Raw genomic sequence first — 19,002 nt, 5'->3', positions numbered from 1 at the left:
TAAGTAGACAGATCGATATATTTATATGGTAAATATGTACTTAGGACATATTTGTGACTTGATACAACCTGTTTATTAAGATATTATAATTAAAATTATTATAGAAAGTGCAGGATTCCATCTGTATCACATGTGTTTTTCTTATTCTTGGCAAGGAGGTTGAGTGTAAAAAGAATATGAGATGTTTCTTTACTCAGGCTATGCGTAGTTTTTCTTCACAGTGCCTTGTAGCATGTGCCAAAAGAGATGATGAGAAACCAGGTCTGAAATAAAACCCACTTTTTTCATAAAGAATTACAATTTATCTTTATTTCATTTCCAAGACCATTGCCTTAGTGTTTTAAAATAAATTTTACTTGGAAGATGATCAATAATCACGGAAGGAAAAGCAATGAAATACCTAATCAATGCCACTGATATGTGGTTTTCTAACTAGCAAACGCAAAGCTAGAAAAGCAGTCTAAAATGTCAGTCTCATATTATGTATCCACAGTAATAACTTTCATATCACCAAAATGAAATAGCACCACAAATTAGAAACTTATCACAGTACATATGGAAGGGTCCTGAGAAATATTCAAATTTAATGTCATCATTTCTCAGATGAGGAAACTGAGGTGTGGAGAGCAGAAGGTGTCTGCTTAGTACCTCACATCAAGTTCTTCTCTTGAGTTCTTTTTAGAGCAACGGGATAAACAGAAACCTTGTCATCTTTGGCAAGGTAATGACTGACTCATCATTTCTGTTGTTAACAAGATACTTGTCTACTTAGAACATTTCTTCCTCATAGTAATTTATGACCAGCTAGGTTGGGCACAAATACAGGAAATACATATTCAATGAGTTTATTTTCTTCTTTCTGTTCTCCTTTCTTTATTCTATGTTCATAAGGTCTGCCCATTCCCCACCAATGTTTTCTTCTGCACCTCTTCTATCTCACCTGAATCTCAGGAAGGGTCATGATATACTCATTCACATTGAGATGTTTTCAACTGATAAGGCCCAAAACATCAGTTTTTCTAGACATATCTATGTGTTCATAGAAGACAAAGGAATGCACTTTATTACTGGAGAATCATCAGGTATCAGCTCAATTGGGAGAGGAGAAGGATTTATTCAAAGTGGAATGGGTTTTTGGACTAGTACAAATCACAGGCTGGAAATCATAGGAAAACACCATCTTTGCAAGCTCACTGCTAAAGCCTGTTGATATTTGGCAGGTTATAAATCTACAATTTGTATAACCCAAGGCTTTGCCAGAGGGCGATTCTCTGGCAATGTTTCCTTCTGGACACATGCAAATTACCTCACAGGAGTTGTTACACTGCCAGTTATTTTGGATGAAGACACAGCCATAAAATGGAAAAAGACCATGTGGAGAGAGGAGCGCTCCTCATCAGCTGGAAGTGCCCGAAGAAGGTTGTGCCATAGTTGGATCAATGCTGACATGTCTCAGATATAAAGAGGATGAAAAAGTGAGAAGAAAGCTTATCATTTTTCATTACATATACCCTCTGGACGGTATATCCCCAGCCTTTCTTCCTTTCATGGTCCATATTAAGTCCTATTTACATCAGAGTTCTCATAACCTTCTCAGAGTTAACATGTTCAGTTAGGAGCAAGCGCCAGTAGTATATTGAGGACTTGAGATGGCTATAGAGTGTCTTTTGCCCAGCATAACAGTAGCCATAGCAGTGACCTGCAAAGTAGCATGGTCTGTCCCAAGAAATCTAGTGTAAGCTGAGTGACCAAATACAAAAAGCATGGATTGAAAGAAGTTACATTTCCACTTAGGATGTAGAAAGCTGCAAGAGCGTGTTGCTTCTATCCTAACATTAATAAAAAACCAGATAATTTACAAAACGTAACTATTTCTGAGTTGCTCAGTTTGCAAAGGTTTCAAAGCAACTAGATGAACTAAATTCCAAAGAGTGACAAGTCCCTTTGTCTTTGAGGAGAGGCAAAGAACATATACTATTTTACCTTTTAGAGAGCATGGGAGAAAGGGGCGGCCCACATAAAGCAGGTAAATAGAAAACAACTTGAATTTTAATGGATTCTTAAAAATCTACTGTGGGTTACTAATTAATCTAGAGTACTTGAAAGACTCAGACAAAATGAGAGTCTGTCCTCACTCATAGTATGTTTTTTTCTGGGCCTTCACTAGCTGCTCATATGAAAAGTTGAAAGCAACAAGACCTAACAGGGTGCCCTTTATTTGTGTTGCAGGCAAATAGGTGGTGATAAGTTGCCACTGAGAGACAGGTAGAAAATCTTGCCTACTTCCCTGGACTTGGTTCGCATCCCAATCATAAACCATCTGCTATAGGAAGAAGGGGAGGAAATCCTACTGCCCCAGGACAAAGTCCTATGATTTCTGGAAGAAAGGTACAAGTTTCATCTGCCTTTGGGAAAAGAGTAGAAAACCTTCTCAGTCCTAGGAGATAAGCTACCACCGGAAAAAGGGCAGAAAACTTTTTTCCATCCAATACACTGACTGATATGACAGAAAGATAGAGATTGACTGTCACCAGAAAAGAGGGCAGGGGCACTATGAAATCGCCATCTCTGGGACTCATGTGCACAGTGTAAAAAACTGAGGATGCAATTGAAGAATGAGGACCTCCTCTGCCAACAGCACAAGCCTCTTACTGAGTAACAAGCAAAAGCAGTCTACTGCTGAGAAAATGCAAGCATGTGGAGTGAGAACACTCTGCTGCACAGGCATACGAGGCTTGCCAAAAGCTGAGGGTGGAACAGGATTACCAGGACAATAATACTTCAAGCATTTTGAGCTCGACTACTGACTAGATTGACTCAACACCACGTATTAACAACAGCCTGACAAAAGAAATGGAATACACATTTCTGGGAAAAAAAATACTACTACCTAATTAAGGAAATGCAAATTAAAATCTCAATTATATATCACTAATATGTACTAGAATGGTTACAAATAAAAGACATGGCAATAACAAATGCTGGTATGGATGCAAAGTGAAGAGATCTCTCATAGATTGCTTGTGGGGATGCAGAATGGACAACCACTTTAGAACACAGTTTTGCATTTTCCCATAAAGTTAAATATAGTCTTAACACATGACCCAATAGCAATTCCACTCCCTGGTAAAGAAAATTAAAACTTGTATTTACACAAAAACCTCTATATGAATGGTGAGAGTAAATGTATTCATAATCACCAAAAACTGGAAGAAGCCATTTTCATCAATTGGGGAAAGGATAAGAAAAATGTGGTATATTCATACAATGCAAAAATACTCTATATTGAAAGTGATAAACGACTTGTGAACTCAACAACATAAATTTATCTTATAAAAATTATGCTACATGAAAGAAGTTAAAAAAGACTACATCATGTATTATTCAATGTATATAAAATTAAAGAAAAGGCAAAACAAGATCAGTAATGTCAGCAAATTGGAAGAATAGGAGTTCTTGTGCTTTACTCCCCAGCACAGAAATTCAACTGTCAACTACCCACAGGCAAGAATCCCATCCCAAATATCCCAGAATGTGGCAATGAGACTGAGACACTTGGATGCAAAACCAAGAAAAGCCACAATGAAATTATAAGACAAATGGTTCTTTTTGATCACACTTCCCTTCTTCCTAGCTAGCGCAGCACCACACAAAAAGAAAGTGCCTGGTCCTATGGTTTCTACAGTGGGAAAAGTGAGTTGGAGGCGCCCATGAAGCTTCACTACCACGCTGAGCCCCTTCAAAGGAGGGTCACTCATGTCTCAACCCACAGGGAACATTAGGCGTACTAGCAGCACTAGATCAGTTATTTCAGTTAGAAATAAAGAATGCCGGTGAGACACACAGTTACCAGTGTGTGGATCCAGATGATTGCTATGCCTTCTGGCCAAGAAAAGCACCACACTAGAGAAGCTATCCAACAGCATCACACTGCTGGAAATGTGGTCCATTGATCTTACAGGTTTGAATCCCTAGCAAGCTTCCCCACACAACCTAGGTGCTCTTGTTAAGTATTCCTCAGGTTGACAGGCAACTGTACATTAGTGATTACCCATAGAGGGAGCATGTGGACCCCACTCAACCCTAGTAGTGAAGAGATAATCTAAGCTCTGGGGCTCACATTAATTCTTCCCCAGGTTAGAAAGGAATTGCAGGTCAGTGATTACGTGTGGGGTGAGCATGAGATCATGCTCAATCTTAGCAGTGAATAGGTAATCCAACCAAGTTCCAATGCTTACATTCAGTCTTTTTCTGACTGGGAAGCAACTGAACGCCAGAAATTACCCATAGAGAAAGCATCTGGCTTCACTCAACCCCAATTACACAGAGTGGTGACTTCACCAAATTTCAGTGCTATGCTGAAGCCTACCCTAGGCCAGGAGGCAAGCCCAAGTCTAACATATCCACGGATCAGAGCCTCTGGGTTTTCCCAACCCATGTGGCTGAGTAGTAACCCCAAAGACTTCAACCAGTCTTGAAGTCCACAACACATACCTACTCAGCTACAGATTCTAAACAACAGTACCACTGAGCCAGGGATGACGGCCTTCAACCTTACCTGCTCAGAGAAAATTATAGATCACTGGCAATAATATCACCTGATGGCAGAGTTCGGCCATTGATTTCACCAGACCATGGAATACAGCCAGCATTACCATTCAACCTCAGACCATAGGAGGTGGTCCAGCCCATCTAGAGAATCTGACACCAAGGTCTGCCTGTTTGGCATTACTGTCAACTTATACAGAAACCTAGGATAGACTAAATAGTAAAGATCTATCACCACCAAGGAACACCTGCAAAGGCTGGAGGAGTCAGCCGTTTTCTCAAATGTGCATGCTTCAACATAAGGACACAACAATAAAGAAAAATCAGGGAAATATAACACCACCAAAACAAATTAATAAAGCTCTAATAATGGACCCAGAAGCAATGAAGATTTATTAGATGACCAACAAAGAATTCAAAATAATATTAAGGAAGTTCATGGAACTATAAAAAGTAATGGTAGAAAACTAAATAAAATTTGGAAAACAATTCATGAACAAAATGAAAAGTTTGGCAACGTATTAGAAACAATTAAAAATACAAATAGAAATCCTAACGATAACGAACACAATCGCTGAACTAAAAAAATATCAATAGAAAGCTTGAAGAGCAGACTTGATCAAACAGAAGAATCAATGAGCTTGAAAACAGAACTTCTGAAATTATTCAATCAGAGGAGCAACACAATATAATAATGAAGAAAGCCTGTGGGAATTATGAGACACTATCAATTGAACTTACCTTTTGCATAATAAGAGGTATTGAAGAAGAAAAGGCCTAAAAAGGATATTTCAGTGTATAATGGCTGAAAATTTCCCAAATCTAGGGACCGACGACAGCATCCGAATACAGGAAGCTCAGATGCCACCAATCAAATTTAACCCAAAAGATGCACCAAGTGGCATTATAATCAAATTATCAAAAATCAAAGGTGAAAAACACTGAAAATAGCAACAGATAAATAACATATCACTTTTAAAGTAACCACAATAAAACTTTCAGGGAATTTATCGGCAAAAAACCTGCAGGCCAGGAGTTAATAGAGTGATATATCCAAAGTGCTGAAGGGAACAAAAGAAGGAACAGCCCACCAAGAATATTTTACAGACACAGCTGTCATTCAGAAATGAGGATAAAATTAAAACTTTCCAGGACAAACAAAAGTGAAGAAAGTTTGCCACCAGTAGCCCCCCTTTATTAAAATTGCTAAAGGGAGTCATTTAATCTAAATGAAAGACTGCTAATTAGTAACAAAAACGTTTGAAAAAAATTCAATGATGTAATACATAGTCACACTCAAAATTCTCTAATTCTATAAGTATAGTGTGAAAAGTAATTTTATCCCTACTAGGAGGATTAAAAGAAAAACCTAAAAGTAACTACTATAGCGACAATAAATTGTTAAGAGATACAAATTACAAAAGTAAGTGTAAATGTTGACATCATATTATAAAAGGTTAGGGAGGTAGTGAAAATGTGAAGTTTTGTATACAATTAAAGGAAAGTTATTATCAGCTTAAAGTGGACTGTTATAAAAACATGAACACATAGAGTGCAACAATACACACAGGGTCTTTCGTAGGGTGGAGGGTAGGAGGAGGGAGAGGATCAGGAAATATAACTAAAGGGTACTAGGCTTAAAACCAGTGATAAAATAACCTGAACAACAAACCCCATGACACAAGTCTATCTATGTAACAAACCTGAACATGTAGCCCTGAACTTAACATAAAAGTTAAAAATATATTTTAGGTAAGCCTTATGGTAACCACAAAGGAAAAACCTATAGTGGTTGCACAAAATATAAAAAGAAAGTATTCAGAGAATACAAAAATTTATTAAGCCACAGGGAAGAGAGCAAGAGAGGAAGAAAGAAATAAGTGACTTACAAAACAATCAGAAAACAAATTATAAAATTTCTGTAGCAAGTCCTCACCTAAAAATAATTACCTTGAATGTAAATGAATTGAATTTGCCTACAAAAAGACATAGGACCAGAAATACCATTTGACTCAGCAATCCCACTACTGGTATACACCTAAAGAAATATAAGTCATTCTATTCTAAAGATACATGCACATGTATGTTCATTGCAGCATTATCCACAATAGAAAAGACATGGAATAAACACAAATTCCCATGAATGATAGACTGGATAAAGAAAATGTGGTACATATACACCATGGAATACTATGCAGCCATAAAAAGGAATAATATCACGTCCTTTGCAGAGGCATGGATGGAGCTGGAAGCCATCATCCTCAGCAAACTAACACAGGAACAGCAAACCAAACACTGCATGTTCTCATCCATAAGTGGAAGCTGAACTGAGAACACATGGACACGGGAAGGGAAACAACACCCAGTGGGGCCTGTTGCGGGGGTGGTAGGAGGGAGATCATCAAGATAAATAGCTAACGCTTGTGGGTCTTAATACCTAGGTGATGGGCTGATAGGTGGAGCAAACCACCATGACACAGGTTTACCTGTGTAACCTGCATGCTGTCCACATGAACCCAGAACTTAACATAAAATAAAATAAAATTTAAAAAAAGAATAAAATAAAAGAGAAAATGACTTCGGCATTTTACAAAAGGTAAAAAAAAAAAAAAAAAAGACATAAGAGTGCCTGAATTTTTTGAAAAACAAGATCCAACCATATTCTGCTTATTCACTTTTGCAGTAGAACACACATAGACTGAAATTAAAGGGATAGATATATTCCATGCAAATAGAAACCAGAAAAGAGCAGGAGTCACTATGTTTGCATCAGACAAAATAAACTTTAAGTTGAAAACTATAGAAAGAGACAAAGAGGGTCATTATGTAATGATAAAGAGGCTAATTCATCAAGAATACATAGCAATTTTAAGTATATCTACATCGAATATTGGATCACCTAAATACATATAGCAGTTATTAAATGATCAGAAAGGAGAGATAGCCTGCAATACTATAATGGTAGGAGACTACAATACCCCACTTTTAGATAATCTAGACAGAAAAGTAATAATTAAACATTTGTCTTGAGTTATATGTTAGACAAAATGGACCCAACAGACACATATAGAACATTCCATCCAACAGTAGCAGAATACATATTATTCTGAAGTGCTCATTGGACATTCTCCAGGGTAGATTACATGTTAGGCAACAAAATAAATATTTAAAAATTTAAAGATGGAAATCACATCAAGTATCTTTTCAGATCACAATGAAATGAAACTAGAAATCAAAACCAGGGGAAATCTTGGAAAACAGACAAATATGGGAAATTGAACGACATGTTCCTAAACAATCAATAGGTCATAGACAAAATGAAAATGGAAACTAAAAAATTCTGTGAAACATGAAAACGGAAACACATTGCGCCATAACTATGGGATACAGCAAAAGCTATCCTAAGAGGAAAATTTACAGTGATAAAAGCCTGTATCAAAAAATAAAGATCATAAATAATCTAATGTTACACCTCAAAGAGTTGGAAAAAGAGAATAAATTAAGCCAAGTGTTAGCAGAAGGAAGCAATTTACAAAGATCAGAGGAGACAGTAGAGACTAGAAAAACAATAGAAAAAACCGACAAAACTGTTACTTTTTTGGAAAAGATAAAAAGATAAAAGATAAAGGTTTGTATAAACCTTCAGCTAGACTAGGAGAAACAGAGACTATAAAAATAAACATGATTAGAAATGTAAGTGGAGACATTACAACTGATGCCACTGAAATACAAAGGATCATAAGAAACTAATATTAACAGTTATATACCAACAAATTGAATAACCTTGAAGAAACTGATAAATTCCTAGACCCATAACACTACAAAGACTGAATTATGAAGAAATTAAAAAACTGATTAAACAAATAATGAGTAAGGAGATTGAATCAGCAATAAAAACCTCCTATTAAAGAAGCACAGGATTACACAGCTTCATTGCTGGATTCTACCAACCATTTAAAGAAGAACATCAATTATTCTCAAACTCTTCCCCAAAAATCGAAGTAGAGATAATTTTTGCAACTCATTTTAGGAGGCTGGCATTGCCATGACACCAAAGCCAGACAAAGACACTACAGAAGAAAAAAAAAATGTGTATCATGTTATCACAATTTTAATGAGACTAGTTTTATAATGGCAAATCATGCCACTGCACTTGGTTCCTTGAACTTTTGATCAGAAAAGCATAGTATAAATTTAACACTTAAATAAATGTCATGCTTAATGTGCCGGAACTCTTCCAAGGTCAAATTAAATAGCAACTATTGGCAGAAAGTCTACAATCCACAGACTATGCAGATGTGACTTGTAGACAATGTTCAAAACTACTCAATATAGTTGATATTTAATAATGATTTTCATGTGAATCCATGTACAAATGTTATCAGATCCGAACCTATTAGAATGAAAGTCTTAGTATAGAGAAAGAGTCTTCTAAATTTTAAGAGTGTCACCTTACTTTCGAATAACCAAATACTTTTAAGTGTCCAGGGCACATTCATTGTCTCTTTTATTTAACTGTGAAGGAGAAATATGTTTGCGAGTTACCTGAAGAAAAGGGAAAATTTCATTTAAATCAGTTACTTCTTATTAATAAAAATGGTCCTATGAACAAGAGGTCAAATGTTTGTCTCTCTAGTATATATGATGCAGACTAAATTGAAAATAGGTTAAGTAGAAATGCCTGAGTATTTCCATAGAAATAAATGTATACCCATACCTATATACAGAAAATCCAACTGTTCTGAAGATAAAAATCTGTAGTGCACAGATTCAATAGAGAGTGCATTACTTTTTCAAAGTATTTTTTCAGACACAATAAAGCATTGTTAAATCAGACTCATTAGAGAGATAGCCAGTCTAAATCGGTGAAAAGTCTTCAGTATTTACAATTTGTTTATATGAATTTTTTGCTTTAATTAATTTAAATAATAATCAGGAAAGCATAATTTAATAGAACATTTAATGAGTTTCAATTTAATTAATAGATAATAATAATTTGTAATTGACTCATTGTATTCAAGTTGATTTTGCAAAAGTCCTTGGAAGCATTTGTTTCTCTAAGCAGTTTACTATGACTTAACATTTTTCTTTAACATTATAAATAAGATTGCATTTTCTTCATATAGAGTCTAAAAGGAGAGTTAAGTCCACGATGTATTAAATTATTATAAAAATTAAATAATTAAGGCTTAAGCGACTTTAATAAGAAATACCTTTATAATGTATTGATTACATGCAAGCAAGGCAAAACTTTGGAAGCATTGGAAAATAATAAAAAATAACTAGACATCTAGTAAATACATTGTGCTAGACAGTACCAACATAACTGGTTTATTTGAACAAATTAGCATATTTTGTTAAAACAAAACAAAAAACTCTCAAGTTGTTTGACAGAATTAACTTATCATTTTTCTTTTTTCTAGCTGGCTGATCTCATATCCTTAAGGTAGCTGAAATATATTTGGTTTCTTAAAACTTGTATTTATTTGAACCAACAGACTTTTTAAAAATGGGATGATGTGATTGTCTTTAAAAAGATATTTTGAAAGACCAGATTATTCATCAGTTCTCAAGAAATTATGTAGGTCATTTTGTGTGTTGAAGATAAAATTTTTTGCTAGCTTTACTGAGCAGTGGTTGACAAAATTGGTATCTCTTTAAGACATAAACTATGATGATTATATATGTATATATTGTGAAATGATTACCACAATCAAGTTAGCTAACACATCCATCATCTCACATACTTACCATTGTGTGTGTGTGTATGTGTGTGTGTGTGTGTCGTGAAAACATTTAGTGTCGACTCTCTAGGCAAATCTCAAGTACATAATGCAGTATTATTGACTTTAGTAACCATCCTATAAATTAGACCCCCAGAACTCATTCATCTCACAATTGAAAGTTTGTACATGTTGACCAAACTTTCTTCTTGTTCCCCTGACCCATAGACCCTGCAAACCACCATCCTACTCTCTGTTTTCATGAGTTTGATGTTTTTAGTTTCGACATATAAGGTCACATAGTGTTTGGCATTCTTTATCTGATTTATTTCACTTACAATAATGCTCTCAAGATTCATCCATGTTGGTGCAAAAGGCAGGATTTCATTCTTTTTCATAGCTGAGTCATATTTCACTGTGCAGATATACCACATTTTCTCTGTCCATTTATCCATGGATGGACATTCAGTTTGTTTTTCTATCTTGGCTACTGTGAATAATGCTACAATAAACACGAGAATGCAGATATCTCTTCAATATACTGATTTCCTTTCTTTCAGATATATACCCAGAAGTGCGATTTCTAGATAATATGGTAGTTGTATTTTTAATTTTTTGAGGAATCGTCATACTGTTTCTGTAATAGCTATGCCAATTTGCATTCCCACCAACAGTGTGCAAAAGTTCCCTTTATACCCTCACAAACATTTTTTACCTCTTGTATTTTTCATACAGTCCTCCTTACAGGTGTGAGGTGGTTTGGATTTTCATTTCCATGATGATTAGTGGTGTTGAGCATCTTTTCATATACCTATTGGTCACATGCATGTCTTTTTGGAAAAATATCTATTAGGGTTCTTTGCTTATTTTTAGACAAGGTTATTTGTTTATCTATTTGGTATTGGGTTGTGTGTATATATATATTATGTAATATATAATATATAATATATATATTATGTAATATATAATATATAATATAAATATATTATATGCAATATATAATATATATTATATATATCCAGCAGATGGAAAGCTAATACATATCTGTAAATGGGTAGAGAAATCAGAAATATGGTTATGAATTTGGGAATAATTAGTGCACAAATGACAGGTGAGGCCACATAATACTAGTGCACCAAGAGAAAATGAAAGAGCCTAGAGAAATACTTATTTCAAGGATCATAGAGAGGAACATGAGCCCCCAAAACAGACTGAGAAAAGGCAATTAGAGAGGAAGAAATTTCAATGAGTGCGATATCACAGGAATCAAGTTAAAACACTGTTTTGAGGAGAAGGGAATAGCCAACTGTGAAGGCTGCTGCTAAGAAGTCAAGTAAGACGAAGATTGTACAATATTCTTTTGCTTTAGAGTCATAGAATTCTTCAGTGACATTTATGAGTTTCAACAGACTTGTGCAGACAGAAGCCAAAATGAAGTAAGTTGAAGAGTGAGTAGGAAGTGAGGAGGCATAGATGTTGAATTTAGACAGCTCATTAAAGACATCTGGCTGTGAAATTGAATAAGAAGGATAACCTGTAACCTGGATGCTATAAAAAAGAATCCAGGAAGGTTTTTGTTTGGTTTTGTTTTGGAAAAATATTTGAGCAAAAATATTTGTTGATAAGAAAGGCTCATAGAGAAAGGCTAAATACTCAAGAGAATGGATGTAGGGTAAAGTAAGGGGATTTAATTTTTTGCAACTTCTTAGTGACTTAAGATTTTGGGTGAGCTTTTGCTCAGAAATTAGGCTTTATTTATTTATGGATTCAAAAACATTTACTAAGTTTCCTCTGTGACAGGCTCTGTGTGAAAATCTAACAATCTAGTGATGTTTGCGTAAGGGGAAAGATAAATAAAGCAACAATTTTGTAGTGTATACTAAGTGCTCGAGCTAGTGTTGAGAAAAGCAGGGTGCTACAGGAATGGTGAGAGATCTTCAGTGCTGAATTTGTTCTCCTTATACTTTGAGGTTTATAAAAACAGCTTAGGTTAGTTCTGTTGACATTCCACTAGTCAGAAATCTATCACAGGTACCTTACCATTACTTCCAGGAGACTGAGAAACATTGTTTTCATTTAAACTCAGGAAGAAGAAATTCTGATGAACGCAAAACAATGTATCACACCATCTTAGTTTAAATTCTTCTGAATGCTGAACCCAAGATAAAGACCAAAGTGCAGGTAGTTTATTTGGGAGTCACCAGGAGCAGGAGTAAGGGAGCAGAGAGAAGAGAGGAAGGTGGAAAAATAAATATGCCAATCTAAGGTATATAACTGAGACCCTCGCTGTGGGCAATAGGGGCTCAATTGTGTTGAGACTTTCTGAAAAGTGCAGAGAATGACTGCCAGAACTTTCCACCTGATGAACAGAGGCAATATAACATCTCTTTTCCCTCATTGGTTAAAAATTACTCTTCAGGCTAATAATCTCCCATTTGTGATATGTGGAAACAATGTTCTTATTCCTGTGCTATTGGAGAAGGCCCCGGGAAGAAAGTAGAGAGACACTGTGGCAAATTTTTGAGGGGAGATGCTGCCAGCATGAGGTGAATCTGAGCTCACATGAAATTATCCACTGAAGCTGCAGGTGAAATAAGATGTGGGCTGAGCAGATGTGATGTGGAGAATCAGAGGAATCAGCTACACTGTACAACTATGTTTTAACAAAAATAAAGGAAGCAAAGTATTTTTTTGTCTAAAGATGTCCTCGATAGTCACTGTGACTTGAAAGCATCTGAATAAATTGTTTTAATATAACACTTTACTTTTGTGATAAGGACCCTGTCTTGGTTGTATTTTTGGACTGCAAAATTAACTGGAGAGTGAAATAGAAAACTGAGCATTTGTTCAAACAGTGTAATTACATAGATCACTCATCCAGGTGACCTAGACCCAAGCTCATTCTGCCTTTCTAGGTCTCTATTCCCAGATTGTTTAATTAATTATCTCAGTTTTCCATTCCACTCACTTCTGTAGAAACTGTTGAAAGATTCAGTTCTCATTCCTTTCTTTAACTTGATCTACAAATGTGTTTGTTTATTAGTTATTCAAATGAGAGTGGGGGGAAGATCTGTGGAAATTTCCCCACATTTTTTCTTTAGAGGTACCCTGTAATTTTTCTTTTATAATTTTAGATTTGAATTTGACAGGTAATTAGTCATATCATGAGGCAAGGTAGTCAAATCCAGCAAACGTAATGTAAGATTCTCTTTGTGGTTTTAATGAATTATCAGTATACCTTTCAAAGGGCATAGTCAGTGTGGTTCTGAGACAGTGCAGCCATGCTCTCTTTCCTCTCCTCTTGTCATTGCTTCTGGTTAGTGCATTCTGGTTTGTTTATGGTTGATACTTTCAAAGACATATGATATATTGATTCCAGTTAGCTTGCTGTATATTCACAGTAGCCTTACCACATTAATGTGTGCATTTTTGTGTGTGTGTGTGTATGTAATCTTCCATTTAAACAAATCTATGAAAGTTACCCTTCATCCATTTGGTTGTGGATTTTTTAAAATGGAAATTTACATATTATTGATATAGGTTATTTTTTTAAAAGCCTTAAATTTTATTTAATTAGAAAACTTGCAAATCATCTGGCTTCTTCATTTCTATGCTCCTGCAGTACCTGTTCTTCAGGATCTGTATCCCTATCATGCCTTTGTCATATTTTATTATAATTGTTTATTTTCTTATTTGTTCCTACATTACACTTGAAACCCACTATCTCAGTGACAATTAGTAGGGTCTCAGTAAATGTTTATTAAATGAGAAAATGATTAAATAGTGGATAATTTGAATAGCTGGATTTTTTTTTTTTTTTCATTTAGAACACCATGCTTCTTTTGGGATGTTGCTCATGAGTAAATCCATACTGGATCCTCCAAAAGATTACAGAAGTGTAAATACACAGAACAAAGCCTACAGCTGATCCACATGAGAGGAGATAAAATCCACTGAGCTGTGCATCTGAATGGGATCTTATGAATCTTCATTTTATACTTGAGGGAATTGAGGACCTAAGAAAGTGATCTTCCAAGGTCATCAAACTATTCAGTGGCAGAGCAAGGTTTTCAATTCCCATCTACCATAAAGCATCAAAGATGGTGGCTACAAATGGTGATAAAAATTATTTAAAGGTAAAATAATGTGGTTCAAAGATAAATATTATTTAGACTACAGTGAGTTCAGGCTTAATTACATCCCGAGTGTCAAGAGTGACCCAGATCTCATCAGAAATAATTCAATAAAATGAAAACATTGAATAGAATCTATGAGCTTGGGCAGAGAGGAAAACAAGTGAATCAGTCACTTTATTTTTGAGATTCACAATGTTTTGTTTCCTGAAATTAGGGTGGATCTTCTTATCAAAGGGATCTATGAAGGTCTTTTTTTAATAACATCTTTTAATTTGTATACAATTATAAATTACAAACTTGTTTTATTATGCTTTTTTTTCATGTTTTTACTCAACTTACTCCCTATCTTTTATTTACCAGCAGTTTTCTCTGACAGAATAAATGTATGAAAGTCTTTCACATGGCCAGTGACATTTTGAATGAATTAGGTTTCTCCCTCCCTAACCAATCTCACCTAGCAAAAAGATGATCCATCTATGAAGGGAAGCAAACTGATGAAATATTATATACGTCTATGCTGAATGGAAGTCATTCTGTAGCACTGTTTAAGTATTTATTTTTCTAAAAGGACTCTTCGTATTAAATGCTCCTCCATTCTATTATTCCCAACTAGTGGAAATTTGTGAGTATTTAAATCTCAAAGATGAGCTACATTCTCAATCTACATCTCATGTTTCTCAGCTGAGTCTCTCCTTCAAATAATGTATGCATTTTCTGTATTTACGTTCCGATTCATTTTTCACACTTTCACAGTCTAAGATGAGAACAATACATTTCATAGTTCTTGACCTATTTTAAAGTTGTATCAATTTTTTTTTTAACCTTTGGCTTTGTCCAGCAGGAACCACCACTTTAGATTGAATCACATTACAATTATTTTTGTAAACTAAATCCAGATTGGATTGCAGTGGTATTTTTGTGCCTAATCAACTTAAAATAAGTATTTTTCAACTAATTCTGCTTTTATGTTTTTTCTTTCTAGATACATTTGCTCTTATTATAAGGGCTTTGTCAGCTGAAACTGTAGAATACACCTAACACTATAATGTCCTGTTCAACAATTATTTCCAGTTTGTTTTAAAATAAATCTGTGAAAATATTTGCTGTCATGTTTCTAGCCCTCTGTGGCCTCAAACTGTCATGCTGAATGACTTCCTGTTGTTGTAGTGCACCAATTTTAAGTGATTTCACTTTCTCCCATAGAAATCACTAGTTTGATAAGCTTATAGAGAACATCCAATTCAATATCCTTATATCATAATCAAGAAAACTGATGTCCAGAGGGGTTAAGTAAGTTCTCCAAAGTCACACAGCTTGATAGTAACTGTATCTAAATTAGAACTCAAGGATCTTAACTTCTGCACTGGAGATCTCTCCATTCTATTATCATGATTTGATATGACTGTCTAACAGAGATGCTTTAAGTTCCAACGTATTTGTCATATTATTATTATTTTAACCTTTAATTTTAGTTTTGTGAAAATAAATATAATGTAATCTACCCTGATCCTATCATCCCAAATCATCTACACTGTCAATAAAAGACGTATTAATTCCCATGTATGGCAGAAAGCACATTAACTAAGTATTTTAATTTGGATTAATGACACCACTTAGAAAAGAAGGCCAGATCATGTATTATAACTGGTCTTCAAAATAATTTCAAGTAAAGCCCAACAGATGTACAGTTATAGCCATGTTGTGTTATGAGTGTTTCAAAATAGTAATTAAATGAGTGGTTCTGGACAAGACATTAGAACCAAGATGATAAAGTCAGTAACGCAGATCCAACCTTCACCCTCCCACACACACAGTCAAAGCAGTCCCTGTATTAAGTATTGGTAGTATTGTTAAGTGTTACTATTTTTGTTTTCAGAAGTAGGGTACTCCCCAGGTTTCCAAGTGGTAAGATACATTTTTAAAATGTTTTATGAATTAAGACAAAAATTACATGGTGTTATAATGACATTTAGAGGCATTCAACAACAGAGTAATATAACAGTTCTATGGTTATGGAACACAGAAACCTCTGGCTTTCCGATAAAAATATGTGTAACCAAATACAAAAGTGAGAATGGTTATGTACTCATGGATACTAAAGAAAACACACCCTGTGTTTCTAAAACTAGTGTGTATTTCCTAAATGAACGACACATTACTAAGATGAGCAGAGTATTGGCTCATAGCTGTGATGCTGTCCATCTGCTGTCCTTAAAGTCTCCATGCAGTCTCTGGGGTGAATACAAAGGCAAACTCAAAGGAGGTAAGTAAAATCTTTTTCAGGGAAAGAAGGGTATATATGAAAATGAATCTATCAATTAACAAAGCAGGTTTACTTTTGTTTATGTACTCACATATATTTTGAGACATTAACTTGCCATTCTGTCAATACATTCTAGTTTGTGTCCAGCTTTTAAGCAATTAAGTAGTAGTTTTATCACATGGAAATAAGCAAAGCTTTTTGTAGAGCAATAATGAACAAAAGCCAATGCCCCAGATTTTGTATATTCAATTAAAGAATAACTTGTATATTCGAAAAGAAGAATTGAGGAAATTACCTGGAGAAGTCAATGATCACAGCACCCATTGCTCAATTATGTGGACAGGTCATCAGAAAGAACATTTTATCAAGTGAAAGGCAAGCCAAATTAGAGAGATAATTGCTTAAATTTCCCCACTCATTTTTCATGTGCAAGCACAATACTTTGTATTCTATACTGAAAACATTGTTTTTGCTATTTGTTGACATTACTGAAGAATTCTGGCATCTCTTCATGGTCATTACTCAGATATGAGAGCATATGTTTTAAAATAAAAGACAAACTTGAAAACTAGAACAAAATATTTGTGGGAGAGGACACAGTGTCAAAAACCACACTAGTGCTTTCAATCAATATACTGGAAGCATCTAGAGAACCTGTTAAAATATAATGTTATATATATACGTTCTCATTATGGGATACATAAATATGTATTTGTAACCATCTGTTCCGGTGATTTTGATGCATCTCGGCTGGCCAACATCAATTAATGTTTGGGAATTATTAAACTACATCATAGCAAATATTTAACAGTTGAGTTTCACTAGAAGGATTCTTATATATTTGATAGTTCACAATCAAGCATTTTATCTGAATCCTCTTACAACACTATTTATATATCATGGAAATTGATAGAGAGAAAACTATTTTCTCTAAAACTCCTGATCAGAGCTGTCCCAGTCTGGTATTTTCATAGCAGCACAGCTGGAGATTTGAGTACTTCAAGATCTATGCAAACTGCTATCTGGTAGAAGGGCTATTGGCTTGAAACTTCTCTTTGGAGCAAACTTCAAAAATAGTTGGTTGGGTACAGACTGACTGCTTTTTGGTAGGACTAAATGAATGTATTTTCGCATTTGTCATAACAACCTTCTCTCACCAAAGTACATGTTGACATTTATGAGATTTCTGCACAGCTAATCTGATACAGTTATCAAGATGACTAAATTAACAAAATTACCATAGCTGTTATACACAAAATTACTCAAATTCTTAGGCAACTATTACTGAAAAAATACCAATTATCCTCAAACCATTTGTGAAGCTGTGACTTGGAAAGCATCATATTTTAATTAAGAAAATAATAATTTCATTTTTGAATTTTGATATAATTTAGCTATTTCATTTGTTTGAATTAATGGCATATTATCACGATTTATCACGTTACTGACGTAGTCAAACATTTTGCAGTGGTGTGATGGTATCCTGAAATGACAAGCTTTCTAGAAGGAAAAAATATGTATCATTTAACCAATCTGCGTGGCATTTTCAGTCACCCTGACTTCTTTCAATCCACCAAAATGATGTCACTCTATAAAGAATCAGGAAGATATGAATACAGTTGGCTCTCAGAAGCTGGTGTGATCTGTCTTCAATACAATATTGGCTGTCTGTTTTAAGGCTATAGCTATCAAATGGTAAATAAGGTGTGATTCTGCTCATTTCTTTATACTATCAAACCAAGAATTGTTAGGAACTGGGAAAACATGAAGAAGGGACAAGGGGAGTTGTAAAAAGATTCTCTGAGGAAGTAATATCTTAACTGAATCTCATAAGGTAAATTTGTGGACCACACTTTTATAAACCTCACATAAAGTGTTTGGTTGAAGAAAGAAGAGAAGTTGAGTACCAAGGACCAGGTCTGGGAGGAACTTGAATGGTATGATTAGGAAATTGGATATTACGCACGTTGTTAATGGAAGACCACTGAAGTGCTGAAGATGACTGGATGCAGGGTGAGATAATACATTGGGTGAGGTGGGAACAGGACTGCAGGCAGGAAGTGATATGAGGCAAAATTCAAGGAGCCCATACACTGCTTACAGAGATAGACTTATAAACAAAGGTTTACCTTAATACAAGGCAATAACAGTTTTAATAAAGGTATAAGGTTGTGAATTGCTTTCTAGTTTCCTGTTATGTGTGCACAACAAGATTATAAGCTTCATGAGTTGAATGTGAGAACTTTGAATGTCACCAGTTGCACAGATATATCTAAATAATCATATGGTGGTATTGAAAAGCAAAATACACAAGTATGTTACTGAATGTTTC

The 19,002-nt window shown here is 34.8% G+C and overlaps 1 long non-coding RNA gene across 1 annotated transcript in view; it reads left to right on the top strand.

The window, feature by feature from the left end:
• LOC139360761 (uncharacterized) overlaps positions 1 to 15,501 on the top strand; it is a 209,948-nt gene extending 194,447 nt beyond the window's left edge. The window contains exons 2-3 of the long non-coding RNA XR_011618226.1: positions 14,099 to 14,407; positions 15,390 to 15,501. This is a non-coding gene — a long non-coding RNA (uncharacterized lncRNA). The remainder of the gene's footprint in view (positions 1 to 14,098; positions 14,408 to 15,389) is intronic.
• The last annotated feature ends 3,501 nt before the right edge of the window (positions 15,502 to 19,002 follow it).

The sequence above is a fragment of the Macaca nemestrina genome, chromosome X (genome assembly GCF_043159975.1).
Source record: "Macaca nemestrina isolate mMacNem1 chromosome X, mMacNem.hap1, whole genome shotgun sequence".
Taxonomy (NCBI): Eukaryota; Metazoa; Chordata; class Mammalia; order Primates; family Cercopithecidae; genus Macaca; species Macaca nemestrina.
Note: the sequence above shows the minus strand (reverse complement) of the source record. Positions and strands in the feature narration are given on the sequence as shown.